Source organism: Phoenix dactylifera, chromosome 10, assembly GCF_051530095.1.
Source record: "Phoenix dactylifera cultivar Ajwa chromosome 10, Ajwa_hap1_PhDact_Kaust_v1.1, whole genome shotgun sequence".
Taxonomy (NCBI): Eukaryota; Viridiplantae; Streptophyta; class Magnoliopsida; order Arecales; family Arecaceae; genus Phoenix; species Phoenix dactylifera.
The window spans coordinates 4,145,001-4,160,000 of NC_143199.1; positions in this window are offsets into that span (position 1 = coordinate 4,145,001).

Consider the following 15,000-nt stretch of genomic DNA (forward strand, 5'->3'; position numbering starts at 1 on the left):
CGCCCCGGACGGAGCCGGGCCGCTCCCGCCTTTGCCGCGGCGCACGGGCGCCGCCGCCGTCCGGCCGTCGCGGCGGCCGCGCACGGCACTTCGGCTTCCTCCGTCGGCCCTCCCGGGACGCGCGACCCGTGCGACCGGGACGCGCATCCCGTGCGACCGGGACGCATGTCCGGGCGGTTCCCGTTTGCAACGCTCCTCGGTACTTTGGAACGCTTGGGGTGGGCTTTGGGCGGATGCCCCGCTGGGGTGGTAGGGAGGGGGGGCTGCTGCCGCCGCGGCGGGCCTTCCGCTCCACTCCGCACAAGCCCGCCGTGGGCACTCGCTGCGGGCGTGCCCGGCACCGTTCGTCCTCGAGGGATTCGGCCCGTCGGCTCGCTCGGATGGGCCACGCGCAGCGGGCCCACGACGGAGCCGGCACGCTCCTTCTGCTGGCGCGGCGCTCGGTCTACGCCTCCAGCCGGCCGTTGCGGCGGCCGTGCACGGCGCTTCGGATCGGTCGGCCCGTCGTCCCGTCCCTGACGAAGTTTTCGCGGCCGCGCGCGCGCGGAGTTGGATCGGCCTTACTTGGTCCGATCCTTCGCCCTCGCATGTTGCGTGGGCTCGGTCCCGTCCCGTTCGGTGAAATCTTTGTCCGCTCTGGTGCGTCCCTGTGGGTTCCTTTGTCGGTTTTGCGGGTTCGGCCGGGCCTTCCGTGCCGGCCCGTCGGCTCGCTCGGATGGGCCCCGCGGAGTTGGCCCACGACGGAGCCGGCACGCTCCTTCCGCTGGTGCGGCGCTCGGTCTATTCCTTCGGTCGGCCCTTGCGGCGGCCGTGCGCGGTGCTTCGGATCGGTCGGCCGGTCTTCCCGTCCCTCATGAAGTGTTCGCGGCCGCGCGCGCGCGGAGTTGGATCGGCCTTACTTGGTCCGATCCTTCGCCCTCGCATGTTCCGTGGGCTCGGTCCCGTCCTGTTCGGTGAGGGAGGGCGGCCCCGAATCTTTGTCCGCTCTGGTGCGTCCCTGTGGGTTCCTTTGTCGGTTTTGCGGGTTCGGCCGGGCCTTCCGCGCCGGCCCGTCGGCTCGCTCGGATGGGCCCCGCGGAGTTGGCCCACGACGGAGCCGGCACGCTCCTTCCGCTGGTGCGGCTCTCGGTCTACGCCTCCAGCCGGCCCTTGTGGCGGCCGTGCGCGGCGCTTCGGTTCGGTCAGCCGGTCTTCCTGTCCCTCACGAAGTGCTCGCGGCCGCGCGCGCGCGGAGTTGGATCGGCCTTACTTGGTCCGATCCGTCGCCATCGCATGTTGCGTGGGCTCGGTCCCGTCTCGGTGAAATCTTGGGCCGCTTTGGTGCGTCCCTGTGGGTTCCTTTGTCGGTTTTGCGGGCTCGGCGCCGGGCCTTCCGCGCCGGTCCGTCGGCTCGCTCGGACGGACCGTGCGCAGGTGGTCCCCGACGGAGCCGGCACGCTCCTTCCGCTGGCGCGGCGCTCGGTCTATGCCTCCGGCCGGCCCTCGCGGCGGCCGTGCGCGGCGCTTCGGTTCGGTCGGCCGGTCGTCCCGTCCCTCACGAAGTTCCTGCGGCCGCGCGTGCGTGGAGCGGGATCGGCCTTACTTGGTCGGATCCGTCGCCCTCGCCTGTTGCGGGGGCTCGGTCCCGTCCCGTTCGGTGAAAGCTTTGCCCGCTCTGGTGCGTCCCCGTGGGTTCCTTTGTCGGTTTTGCGGCCTTGGCGGCGGGCCTTCCGTGTCGGCCCGTCGTGGGCCCGCTGCGCGTCCGTGCGCGGTGCTTCGGATCGGTAGGCCCGTCGTCTGGGTCCCTTACGAAGCTTTGCGCGACCGCTCCTTTGTCGCCGGTCCCCTGTTAGGGCTGACCGAGCCCTCCGTTCGCCCCCTGGCCCGTCGCATGGGCCCCCGGCGCCTCCGCGGCGCCCCACCGAAAACTGTCACGACGCGCATCCAGCGCCGACGAGGTCGCAGGTTACGTGCGGCAGCCGGGGGGCTAGGCCGAGCGGCGGCGGGCCCGCCCACGGACGGGCGCGGGGAGGAGCGCAGCCGGCACGCGGCGCGGAGCGGCGGCGGCATGCCGCCGGGCGGCCGTCGGCTCAACCGTGCCCGAGTCCCGCGGGCACCGCGTCGCCCGGCCGGCGCGAGCGGCGGCGGGCCCGCCCGCGGACGGGCGCGGGGAGGAGCGCAGCCGGCACGCGGCGCGGAGCGGCGGCGGCATGCCGCCGGGCGGCCGACGGCTCAACCATGCCCGAGTCCCGCGGGCACCGCGTCGCCCGGCCGGCGCGAGCGGCGGCGGGCCCGCCCGCGGACGGGCGCGGGGAGGAGCGCAGCCGGCACGCGGCGCGGAGCGGCGGCGGCATGCCGCCGGGCGGCCGACGGCTCAACCATGCCCGAGTCCCGCGGGCACCGCGTCGCCCGGCCGGCGCGAGCGCACGAGGGCGGGAGGCAACCGGGCGGCGCCTGCGGAACCGGATGCGACGGCCGGCGCGGCACGGCCCCGACGGGTCCGCACCGAAGACCAGCGCGGTGCGGATCGACCGCTGATGAGGTCAGAGGTTACGTGCGGCAGCCGGCCGGCTGGCCCGAGCGGCGGCCGGCACGCGATGGGGATCGAGCGGCCCCGACGGCTTGCAGCCGGGCGGCCGACGGCTAGGCCGTACCGGAGTCCCGCGGTCGTTCGGGCGAAGGGGCGCATGCTGCGGGAAAGGCCTGCGGCGGCGAACCGTCCGCCCGGCCGGCCAAGCCTTCCGCGGCGGCGCGCACGTGGCGGCGCGGCCGAGATGACCGAGCGAAGCCCCGGCGATGGGCGGCGCGCACGTGTCCGTGCGGCCGAGATGACCGAGCGAAGCCCGGGCGGCGCCCGCCGTGCGCCCTGCCGGATCGCGCCTTCCGCCGGCGCGCAACGCCGGTCCCGCGTTCCGGCCGCGGGAGAGGCCTGCGTCGGCGAACCGTCCGCCCCGCCGGCCGAACCTTCCGCGGCTGCGCGCACGTGTCCGTGCGGCCGAGATGACCGAGCGAAGCCCCGGCGACGGGCGGCGCCCGCCGTGCGCCCCGGCGGATTGCGCGGCCCGCCGGCGCGCAACGCCGGGCCCACGTTCCGGCTGCGGGAAAGGCCTGCGGCGGCGAACCGTCCGCCCCGCCGGCCGAACCTTGCGCGGCGGCGCTTACGTGTCCGTGCGGCAGAGATGACCGAGCAAGCTCCGGCGATGGGCGGCGCCCTCCGTGCGCCCCGCCGGATCGCCTGCGAGCGGCGAGCGTCCGGGCGGGCCCCTTTCGCAACTTCCCTCGGTACTCTAAACACCCCTTGCCTCTCGGTCTTCCCCCCGACCCTCTCGGTATTTGCTCGGATATGTGCATGCATCGTCCCTCGTCGCCTTCGGTTATCCTCCCCGGGGTGGGCTTTGCGCCGACGCGCCAACGGGGTGGTAGGGGGGCTGCAGCCGCGGCCGCCGCGTTTCGCCATCCGCGCGTGCGCCGCCGGATCCGAGTGGAGGTCGCGGGCGACTCGTCGATGCTTGTACTAGGGGCGCATGCCGGCAGCCCCCCGCGGGGTGCGGGACCCCCGATCGGCGTGCGAGGGACGGGCGTCCGGGCGGGCCCCGTTTCCAACTTCCCTCGGAACATTAAAACCCCCCGACCCCCTCGGTCTTCGCTCCGGCCCTATCGCTATTGCTCGGATATGTGCATCCACCGTCCCTCGTTGCCTTCGGTTATCTACCCCAGGGTGGGCCTTGCGCCGATGCCCCGATGGGGTGGCAGGGGTGGGGCTGCCGCGGCCGGCGCGTTTCGGCATCCGCGCTTGGGGGCTCGGACCCGAGTGGAGGTCGCGGGCGGCTCGTCGATGCCTGCACCGGGAGCGCATGCCGGCAGCCCCCCGCGGGGCGCCGGACCCCCGATCGGCGTGCGATGGACGGGGGGAGGGGCGGGCCCGGTTTGCAAATTCCCTCGGTACTTTAAAATCTCACGGCCCTGTCGGTGCTCCCTCCGGCCCTATCGCCACTGCTCGGATATGTGCATCCACCGTCCCTCGTTGCCTTCGGTTATCTACCCCGCGGTGGGCTTTGCGCCGATGCCCCGATGGGGTGGCAGGGGGGCACGCTCTAGGCCGTGCCACGGGGCGCGGGCGCCGGCGCCGTACGTCCCTCGCGGCGGCCGTGAGCGGCACCTCGGCTTGCTCGGTCTGTCCTCCCGGGACGCGCGACCCGTGCGACCGGGACGCGCATCCCGTGCGACCGGGACGCGTGTCCGGGCCGTTCCCGTTTGCAACGCTCCTCGGTACTTTGGAACGCTTGGGGTGGGCTTTGGGCGGATGCCCCGCCGGGGTGGTAGGGAGGGGGGGCGGCTGCTGCCGTGGCGGGACTTCCGCTCCACTCCGCACAAGTCCGTCGCCTCGCGGCGGGCGCGCCCGGCACCGTTCGTCCCCGAGGGAGCCGGCACGCGCCCGCCGAGGCCCCGGCGCATGGGCGCCGCCGCCGGCCGTCCGCGCGGCGGCCGTGCGCCGGCTTCCTCCGTCGGCCCTCCCGGGATGCGCGACCCGTGCGACCGGGACGCGCATCCCGTGAGACCGGGACGCGTGTCCGGGCCGTTCCCGTTTGCAACGCTCCTCGGTACTTTGGAACGCTTGGGGTGGGCCTTGGGCGGATGCCCCGCCGGGGTGGTAGGGAGGGGGGGCTGCTGCTGCCGCGGCGGGACTTCCGCTCCACTCCGCACAAGTCCGTCGCCTCGCGGCGGGCGCGCCCGGCACCGTTCGTCCCCGAGGGAGCCGGCACGCGCCCGCCGAGGCCCCGGCGCATGGGCGCCGCCGCCGGCCGTCCGCGCGGCGGCCGTGCGCCGGCTTCCTCCGTCGGCCCTCCCGGGATGCGCGACCCGTGCGACCGGGACGCGCATCCCGTGAGACCGGGACGCGTGTCCGGGCCGTTCCCGTTTGCAACGCTCCTCGGTACTTTGGAACGCTTGGGGTGGGCCTTGGGCGGATGCCCCGCCGGGGTGGTAGGGAGGGGGGGCTGCTGCTGCCGCGGCGGGACTTCCGCTCCACTCCGCACAAGTCCGTCGCCTCGCGGCGGGCGGGCCCGGCACCGTTCGTCCCCGAGGGAGCCGGCCCGCGCCCGCCGAGGCCCCGGCGCATGGGCGCCCCCGCCGGCCGTCCGCGCGGCGGCCGTGCGCCGGCTTCCTCCGTCGGCCCTCCCGGGACGCGCGACCCGTGCGACCGGGACGCGCATCCCGTGCGACCGGGACGCGTGTCCGGGCGGTTCCCGTTTGCAACGCTCCTCGGTACTTTGGAACGCTTGGGGTGGGCTTTGGGCGGATGCCCCGTCGGGGTGGTAGGGAGGGGGGGCTGGCGCCGCCGCGGCGGGCCTTCCGCCCCCCTCCGCACAAGTCCGTTGCCTCGCGGCGGTCGTGCCCGGCACCGTTCGTCCCCGACGGAGCCGTCGCGCGCCCGACGACTTTCCGGCGCACGGGCGCCGCCGCCGGCCGTCCGTGCGCGGCGGCCGTGCGCCACTTCGGCTTCGTCCGTCGGCCCTCCCGGGACGCGCGACCCGTGCGACCGGGACGCGCATCCCGTGCGACCGGGTCGCGTGTCCGGGCCGTTCCCGTTTGCAACGCTCCTCGGTACTTTGGAACGCTTGGGGTGGGCTTTGGGCGGATGCCCCGCCGGGGTGGTAGGGAGGGGGGGTCTGCTGCCGCCGCGGCGGGCCTTCCGCTCCACTCCGCACAGGACCGTTGCCTCGCGGCGGACTTGCCCGGCACATTTCGTCCCCGACGGAGCCGGCACGCGCCTGCCGACTTCCCGGCGCACGGGCGCTGCCTTCGGCCGTCCGTGCCCGGCGGCCGTGCGCCACTTCGGCTCCCTCCATCGGCCCTCCCGGGAAGCGCGTCCCGGACGTTCGGGATGCGCACCCCGTGCGACCGGGACTCGCGTCCGGGCCGTTTCCGTGTGCAATGCTCCTCGATTCGCTGGAGCCCTTGGGGTGGGCCTTCGGAGGATGCCCCGCTGGGGAGGTAAGGGGGTGTGTCCTGCCTGGGCGGGCCTTCCGCCCGAGCCCGTCGCCCAGCGCGGATGGTCGCGCCGCGCGGGCGGGCGCGCCGCGCGTGCGCGGGGCCGTTGGCCGGTGACGCGCAAGGACGGGCGCGCTGGGCCGATCGGCCGCTCGGGCGCGCGCTTCGTCGTGCTCCCGCGCCTTGGCGCGCGCGCGGCCGCGGCGTGGTCGCTCGGTTCTGCGCATTTGGCCCGCGCGGATGGGCGCGTCGCGCGGGCGGCCGTGTTGGAGGGTGGCTTTCGGCCCCCAAGCCACCACACCAAGTCTTGCTCGTGCGCACCTTGCGGATGCCTTAAAGTTGTTGGAAAAGGGCCGATCGGGTAACGCCAAGGTAGTTGAGCTTGTGCCGCGGTGTGCCAAGCTCTTAAGTAGCCGAGGGAATCAAGGCAAGGGGAGGGTCTACTGGTTGCAGCTTGACCCGACCCTTGGCTTGAGAAGAAAACAATCAAACTTAAGAGTATTTGTGGAGAAAGTTAGAGGAACGCTTGATTGATTCTATTTCCCAAAATGAAGCTTACAAGCAAAATATCTAAGGGAAACTATGATGGGTTTCCCCTAGCCCAAGTCTTGGACAAACCCCAAGACCGAATACAAAGAGACAAGGTCCCTCCCAAGCCACTAAGGCCGAAATACAACAAGTGCTAAGATGCAAGATAAAAGATGTAAGATCGTCAAAAGAGCCTCATTCCCTCTTATTTATAGTGCTCCCCAAGTGGCCCAAGAGTGGCCAAGGCATAGGGGTCTTCATGGCATGAGGAGGGCCAAAGGCTTGGCCAAGGCATGGGCAAGCCTTGGACATAGGCTGTTGGCCCGGCTGGGGCCTTGGCAGGGGGCTGGCAGGCCTATGGCACGGCCTGGGGGCTGTGGCAGGGCGCCTGGGCGCGGCAGGCTGGCTGGCAGGGCGCCTGGGCGCGTGCCAGGGCGCCTGGGCGCGCGGCAGGGCGCCTGGGCGCGCGGCAGGGCGCCAGGGGGCGTGGCAGGGGCGCGGCAGGGCGCCAGGGGGCGCGGCAGGGCGCCAGGGGGCGCGGCAGGGGCGCGGCAGGCGCGCGTGGGCGCGGCAGGCGTGCGGCAGGGCGCGGCACGGGCGCCGAGGCGCGGCAGGCGTGCGGCAGGGCGCGGCACGGGCGCCGAGGCGCGGCAGGCGGCGTGCGCAGGGGCGGTCGGGCGCGCGTGGGCGCGCGCGCAGGTCCGGTCGGGCGCGCGTGGGCGCTCGCGCAGGCGGCGCGCAGGGACGGTCGGGCGCGCCTGGGCGCGCGCGCAAGCGGCGAGGTTCGCTGGGCCGAACCTCGCCCGGGCATGCTGGCGGGCGCGCGGCCGGGCGCGCGGGCGGGCGCGCGGGCGGGCGCGCGGCCTGGCGCGCGGGCGGGCGCGCGGGCGGGCGCGCGGGCGGGCGCGCGGGCCCTGCGGTCAGCGGCGAGGTTCGCTGGCCCGAACCTCGCCTGGGCGTGCAGGCGCGCGCCTGGGCGCGCGGGCGGGCGGCTGGGCGCGCGGCCTGTGTCCTGGGCGTGCCCAGCCGTGGCCTGAGTGTGGCTGTGGCCTGGGCTCGCCCAGCCATGGCCTGGGCGCGCCCAGCAGTGGGCTGAGGCATGCTTGGGCATGTCTTGGGCGCGCTCGAGCGTGGGCACGGGCGCGGCCTTGGTTGGGCACGGTCATGGGTGAGCTTGGCCGAGTGGAGAAGAGCTTGGCCAAGGCTAGGCCAAGCATGGAGGGGCTTGGCCAAGGCTTGGCCAAGCGTAAATGGGCTTCGGCCAATGCTTTCCAAGCAAAATAGTAAACTCATACCTTGGCATGTCCTTTCGTGGTCCTCCTCCGGGCCGGTATTTCCCCTTGGTTGAAGGCCCCGACGGTGGCGCTTGCGAGGGTCTTCAACATTCTCCCTCCCTTGAAGAATATCCTTGTCCTCAAGGATAAAATGTGGGTATCGCCGGGTCATTTCTTCATAATTCTCCCAAGTGGCCCCTTCTTTTGGCATACCTTCCCATGAGATTAAGACTTGCCATTCTTTTCTTCGTTCTCTCCCTTTCCTCCAAATGCGGTATTTAATGGCTTCCTTGGGTTGGAGTAATAATCTTCCATCATGATCATAGGTGGGTAAGTCTTTTTCTATCAATGAAGGGTCACCCACCGCTTTCTTGAGTAGCGACACATGAAAGACCGGATGTAGCAATGAAGTAGTGGGCAAGTCCAACCGGTATGCTACTTCTCCCATTCTTTCCACTACTTTAAATGGCCCATAAAACCTTTGAGAGAGTTTGTGGCTAAAATTCTTCTTGAGAGATTTTTGAGTGTAAGGTTGTAACTTTAAATAAACAAAATCTCCGGGATTGAAGGTTACCTCTCTTCGGTTTTTGTCATAATACCTCTTCATTCTTTCTTGGGCCTTCTTGAGCTCCCTTCTTGCATTGGTTAGAGCTTCATCTCTTCCGGCCAATGTTTGTTCTACTTCTTCATTCTTGGCCGTCCCCCTCTCATGTCGGTGCAAACCCGGAGGTGGTCTCCCATAAACTAACTCAAATGGGCTAGTTTTGATAGATGCATGAAAGGTAGTGTTGTACCAATATTCGGCCCAAACAATGAACTCTCCCCATTTGGATTGTTGGTTGTGGCAAAAACATCTTAAATATTGTTCAAGGGTCCGGTTGGTTACCTCCGTTTGCCCATCCGTTTGAGGATGATAGGATGAGCTTGTCTTCAATATGCTCCCTTGAAGTGTGAATAATTCTTTCCAAAATGTGCTCATAAATACCCTATCCCGATCGGATATTATGCTCTTTGGGACACCATGCAACTTGATTACCGACTCCACAAATGATGTAGCCACCGACTTGGCCGTGTAGGGGTGTTTGATGGGGATGAAATGAGCATATTTGCTTAGTCGGTCCACTACCACTATGATGACTTCATACCCTTTGCTAGTAGGCAATCCTTCAACAAAATCCATAGAGATGTCTTCCCAAATCATACTTGGAATAGGGAGTGGTTGAAGAAGACCCATTGGTGCCCTTGGATCATACTTGATCTTTTGGCAAATTTCACATCCGGCCACCAATGCCTTGACTTCGGCTTTAAGTCCCTCCCAATAGAAGAAGTGCTTAACTCGGATATAAGTGCGAAACCAACCCGAGTGTCCACCCTCCTTACTATTGTGAAAATGATCAAGGATGTTTCTTCTCAAATTAGGGACATTAGGTACATAGACATACCCTTTGTAGATGATGAGTCCTTCCTTGAGCTTGTAGTTGGCCACCCCCTCGGTTGAAGCTTCAATCTTTTCTTTGATCTCCAAGGCTCGAGTATCAAGCTTGTTTGCCTCCCGGATTTGGTCCCAAATCCTCCATTCGATCCCACTAAGAGCCATGGAAGTAGGCTCTTCTCCTTCGGCCGCCCAAAGCATTGGGCTTCCTTCTTTCCTTGATAGTGCATCCGCCACCTTGTTCTCCTTCCCCGGTTGGTATACAATGTCATATTCAAAGCCAAGTAGTTTGACTAAGAATTTTTGTTGATCCGGGGTCACAATTTTTTGCTCCAAAAGATGCCTTAATGCTTGTTGATCGGTGATAATAGTGAACTTCTTCCCAAGCAAATAGGGCCTCCATACCTTGACGGCATGCACCAATGCTAGTAGCTCCCTTGCATATGTTCCCCACGCCTTCTTCATGGGGCCCAAGGCTTTAGAGAGGAAGGCTAGGGGCCTCTTTTGTTGCACAAGGACCGCTCCGATGCCATCTCCACTTGCATCGGTGTAGACTTCAAATGGAATAGAGAAGTCCGGAAGTGCTAGGACCGGTGTTTGAGTCATGGCCCTCTTCAAGTTGTCAAATGCTTCTCTCGACTCCGGAGTCCATTCAAATTCTCCCTTCTTCAACATGGAAGTTAGAGGTCTAGCAATCAACCCATAGTTCTTCACAAACCTCCGATAGTACCCGGTCAATCCCAAGAACCCTCTAAGAGCCGAGATGTTCTTGGGTAGAGGCCAATCCACCATAGCCTCAATCTTCCTTTGGTCCACCTTCACACCTTCTCCCGATATGATGTGCCCTAAGTATTCTAACTCCTTTTGGGCAAAGGCACATTTGGGAGGCTTGATGTAGAAGTGGTGCTTCTCCAAGATGGATAACACAACCTCCAAATGTTTGACATGCTCTTCCATAGAGTGGGAGTAGACCAAGATATCATCAAAAAATACTAGCATGAACTTCCTCAAGTAAGGCCGGAATACCTCATTCATTGTAGCTTGAAATGTGGAAGGAGCATTGCAAAGGCCAAATGGCATGACAAGATATTCGTAGTGGCCCGAATGTGTCCGGAATGCCGTCTTGTGAATGTCTTCCTCCTTCATTCGAATTTGGTGGTACCCCGCCCTTAAATCAAGTTTGGTGAAGACCGTTGCACCATGTAGTTCATCAAGCATCTCATCCACCGTGGGGATGGGGAATCGATCCTTGATAGTTGCTTCATTCAAGGCCCGGTAGTCGGTGCAAAATCTCCATGTGCCATCTTTCTTCTTCACAAGTAGAACCGGAGATGAGAAGGGACTTGTGCTATGGCGGATCAACCCTTGCTTCAACATCTCCTCCACTTGTCTCTCTATCTCCTCTTTTTGAAAATGAGCATACCGGTAGGGTGGAACGTTCACCGGTGTAGCTTCATTCTTCAATCTTATAGGGTGATCAAAGCTTCTTGGAGGTGGGAGAGATGTGGGTACCTTCATAACATCATGGTGAGCCTCCAATAAGCTTCGGATCTTTGGAGGGATGCCCTCCAACTCATCTTCTTTCTTGTCTTCTTCTTGGTGTTGGCCGGTCACCACAATGGCATAGCAAGAAGCTCCTCCTTTGCATAGCTTCTCTATCATGTTGGCTTCGCAAGACCGCACCTCTTTGTTGCTCATGGCGGTCCACTTCTTCTTTTGGCCTCCAAGCTTGAACTCCATAGTCATGGTGCTATAGTCGGTTAGCACCTTCCCCAAGCCTTTGAGCCAAGCATTGCCCAACACCACGTCCAAGCCGACTAGTTGAAGAACATGTAGGTCGGCCTTGACCCTTACTCCTTGGATATTCATGCGAACATCCCTTACCACCTCTTGACATTTGAGCTTCTCCCCACTAGCGACCTTTACTTCAAAGGGCTCCACGGTCGCCCCTTTCAATCCAACCTTCTTCACTATTCCGGAGTTGATAAAATTATGGGATGAACCGCTATCTACCAAGAGAGATACCTCATGTTTGCCCACCCATGCCATCAAACGCATGGTGGACGGTCTTTGTACTCCGGACATGGCATGCAAGGATAGCTCGGCCTCTTCTTCTCTCGGGCTAAAATCAGCCCCATGGTCTTGCTCCTCCTCATCTTCTTCCTCCGAAGCCTCCGAGGTAGCCTCCTCCTCCTCGGAGCCCACATCTAGAAGGAAAGCTTGACCGGTTTTGCATTGATGGCCCCGGCTCCACTTGTCACCACATTTGAAGCATAGTCCCTTCTTGATGTAGTCTTGGAGCTCATCTCTAGAAAGCTTCTTGACATGTTGAGGCCGCTCCTTGTACTTCTTCACTTCTTCTTTCCCCTTCCAAGGCCCCTTCGGTGGTAGTGATGTAGAGGCCTTGTTGTTGAAGCTTTCCTTGGACATTTTCTTTTCCATGCCATAGCTTTGGTCCAAGATCTCGGCCATCCTCATAGCTTCTTGTAATCTTGCCGGTTGCTTCAACTTTAACTCCTTGGCAAGCCAAGGCTTCAAGCCGTCAAGAAAAGTGCCCAACAATGCTTCTTCCGACCATCCACTCACCATGGTTTGTAGAAGCCGGAACTCATCAATATATGCTTGCACTCTTCCTTCTTGCTTTAGCTTGGCGAGTTGGCCATGATGATTCACAACGGGAGAAGGCCCCCATTGTGACATGAACTCCTTCACGAAGGCCGTCCACCCAAGCCTCTTGCCATCTTTCTCATATAGGTCACGGATCCACCTCCACCACCGGCTAGCTCTTCCCTCAAGATGGAAACTAGCTAATGTGACCCGATCCCTCCTTGGTACTTCATAGACATCAAAATATTGCTCGGCTTTGTCCATCCATTCATAAGGATCACCACCGCCGAACTTGGGAAAGTCAATCTTCGGTTTTCTTAGCCCTCTATCTTGGTGTCTTGGGCCCCTAGCATAATCTTCATCATAGTCTTCATTCCTCCTTCTTCCTTCCATGAAGTTCCTCCGGCCTATAGGCCTTTGGTCATGGAATGGATCTCCCTCGGGTTCACTCCCCTCTTCACTATGGCTAGGTCCCTCTTCTTCTATCCACCTCTCAATCTCTATCCCCCGGGCTTCAATTCTTCCTCCTCTCCTCCGAGGCCTCCGGTGATCTAGCTCCTCCATTCGGTTAGCTCGTAGGCTTTCCGCATCACTTCTCCTCTCATCCCTTCCATGACCCCGCCGTGAGGCGTGCGACCATGGCTCCTCATCATTTGATCTTTTATGCTCTCTTTCTCTTTCTTTTTCTCCAATCCTCCTCTCTAACCTCTCCAAGTGAGCATTCATCCCGGCTAGGGTATTGGATAGATTTTCTAGGGTTCGATTTTGGCTTTCAAGGGTTCGGTTTAGGTGGGCCGAACTCCCCTCCAATGCCTCTAGCCGAGCATGGTGAGAATTTGAATTAGCTCCCGACTCCATTGTTTTGCTTCTACAAATGCACCTCCAAACCTCCTTTGGCCGTCACCCAAGGGATGAACCGACCCTCCTTCTTATATATATTTTTGAAAGGTACACCACTCAATCAACTCCAATTACAACAATGGTTTACAACAAATAAGCCTCACAACCCGAGAGTAACGTGTTGTTGCTCTACTTGCTCCCTACCCGGTGTAGTTAGGAGGGCACGAGGTACTACCAGTAGCCTCCCTCTTGTGCCGTCCCTCTATACCCTAACACCGAATAGTTGGGTCAAATAGCGCCGGGTACTACCAGTAGCCTCCCCGTTGGCACTATCCCTATGATGAGCAAAATAGAAGAACAAACCGTCCTCTTTACAACAAAAATGTTCTCACTCCCTTTTGCAAGCAAGGAATTTAAAGTGCCAAAATTTAAGTACTACTTGCAAGTAAAGAACTTCTAGTTTACCCTCCCACACTCACAACAAGAAAGTCTAAGTGCAAGAAGTAGTAGGAATCTTAAGGCTCACTTCTAAGCATGCAAGAAAGTAGTACTCCTTAATTCCACCCCGTATTGAAAATTTCTTGGTTTCAAGGGCGTTACCTCTTTGGAGAGACCTCCCTCGGAAGTCTCTCAATGAAAGCACCAATGTTGGAGGGTGGCTTTCGGCCCCCAAGCCACCACACCAAGTCTTGCTCGTGCGCACCTTGCGGATGCCTTAAAGTTGTTGGAAAAGGGCCGATCGGGTAACGCCAAGGTAGTTGAGCTTGTGCCGCGGTGTGCCAAGCTCTTAAGTAGCCGAGGGAATCAAGGCAAGGGGAGGGTCTACTGGTTGCAGCTTGACCCGACCCTTGGCTTGAGAAGAAAACAATCAAACTTAAGAGTATTTGTGGAGAAAGTTAGAGGAACGCTTGATTGATTCTATTTCCCAAAATGAAGCTTACAAGCAAAATATCTAAGGGAAACTATGATGGGTTTCCCCTAGCCCAAGTCTTGGACAAACCCCAAGACCGAATACAAAGAGACAAGGTCCCTCCCAAGCCACTAAGGCCGAAATACAACAAGTGCTAAGATGCAAGATAAAAGATGTAAGATCGTCAAAAGAGCCTCATTCCCTCTTATTTATAGTGCTCCCCAAGTGGCCCAAGAGTGGCCAAGGCATAGGGGTCTTCATGGCATGAGGAGGGCCAAAGGCTTGGCCAAGGCATGGGCAAGCCTTGGACATAGGCTGTTGGCCCGGCTGGGGCCTTGGCAGGGGGCTGGCAGGCCTATGGCACGGCCTGGGGGCTGTGGCAGGGCGCCTGGGCGCGGCAGGCTGGCTGGCAGGGCGCCTGGGCGCGTGCCAGGGCGCCTGGGCGCGCGGCAGGGCGCCTGGGCGCGCGGCAGGGCGCCTGGGCGCGCGGCAGGGCGCCAGGGGGCGTGGCAGGGGCGCGGCAGGGCGCCAGGGGGCGCGGCAGGGCGCCAGGGGGCGCGGCAGGGGCGCGGCAGGCGTGCGGCAGGGCGCGGCAGGCGTGCGGCAGGGCGCGGCACGGGCGCCGAGGCGCGGCAGGCGTGCGGCAGGGCGCGGCACGGGCGCCGAGGCGCGGCAGGCGGCGTGCGCAGGGGCGGTCGGGCGCGCGTGGGCGCGCGCGCAGGTCCGGTCGGGCGCGCGTGGGCGCTCGCGCAGGCGGCGCGCAGGGACGGTCGGGCGCGCCTGGGCGCGCGCGCAAGCGGCGAGGTTCGCTGGGCCGAACCTCGCCCGGGCATGCTGGCGGGCGCGCGGCCGGGCGCGCGGGCGGGCGCGCGGGCGGGCGCGCGGCCTGGCGCGCGGGCGGGCGCGCGGGCGGGCGCGCGGGCGGGCGCGCGGGCCCTGCGGTCAGCGGCGAGGTTCGCTGGCCCGAACCTCGCCTGGGCGTGCAGGCGCGCGCCTGGGCGCGCGGGCGGGCGGCTGGGCGCGCGGCCTGTGTCCTGGGCGTGCCCAGCCGTGGCCTGAGTGTGGCTGTGGCCTGGGCTCGCCCAGCCATGGCCTGGGCGCGCCCAGCAGTGGGCTGAGGCATGCTTGGGCATGTCTTGGGCGCGCTCGAGCGTGGGCACGGGCGCGGCCTTGGTTGGGCACGGTCATGGGTGAGCTTGGCCGAGTGGAGAAGAGCTTGGCCAAGGCTAGGCCAAGCATGGAGGGGCTTGGCCAAGGCTTGGCCAAGCGTAAATGGGCTTCGGCCAATGCTTTCCAAGCAAAATAGTAAACTCATACCTTGGCATGTCCTTTCGTGGTCCTCCTCCGGGCCGGTATTTCCCCTTGGTTGAAGGCCCCGACGGTGGCGCTTGCGAGGGTCTTCAACAGGCCGGGCCGCGCGGGCGGGCGGGCCGTTGCCC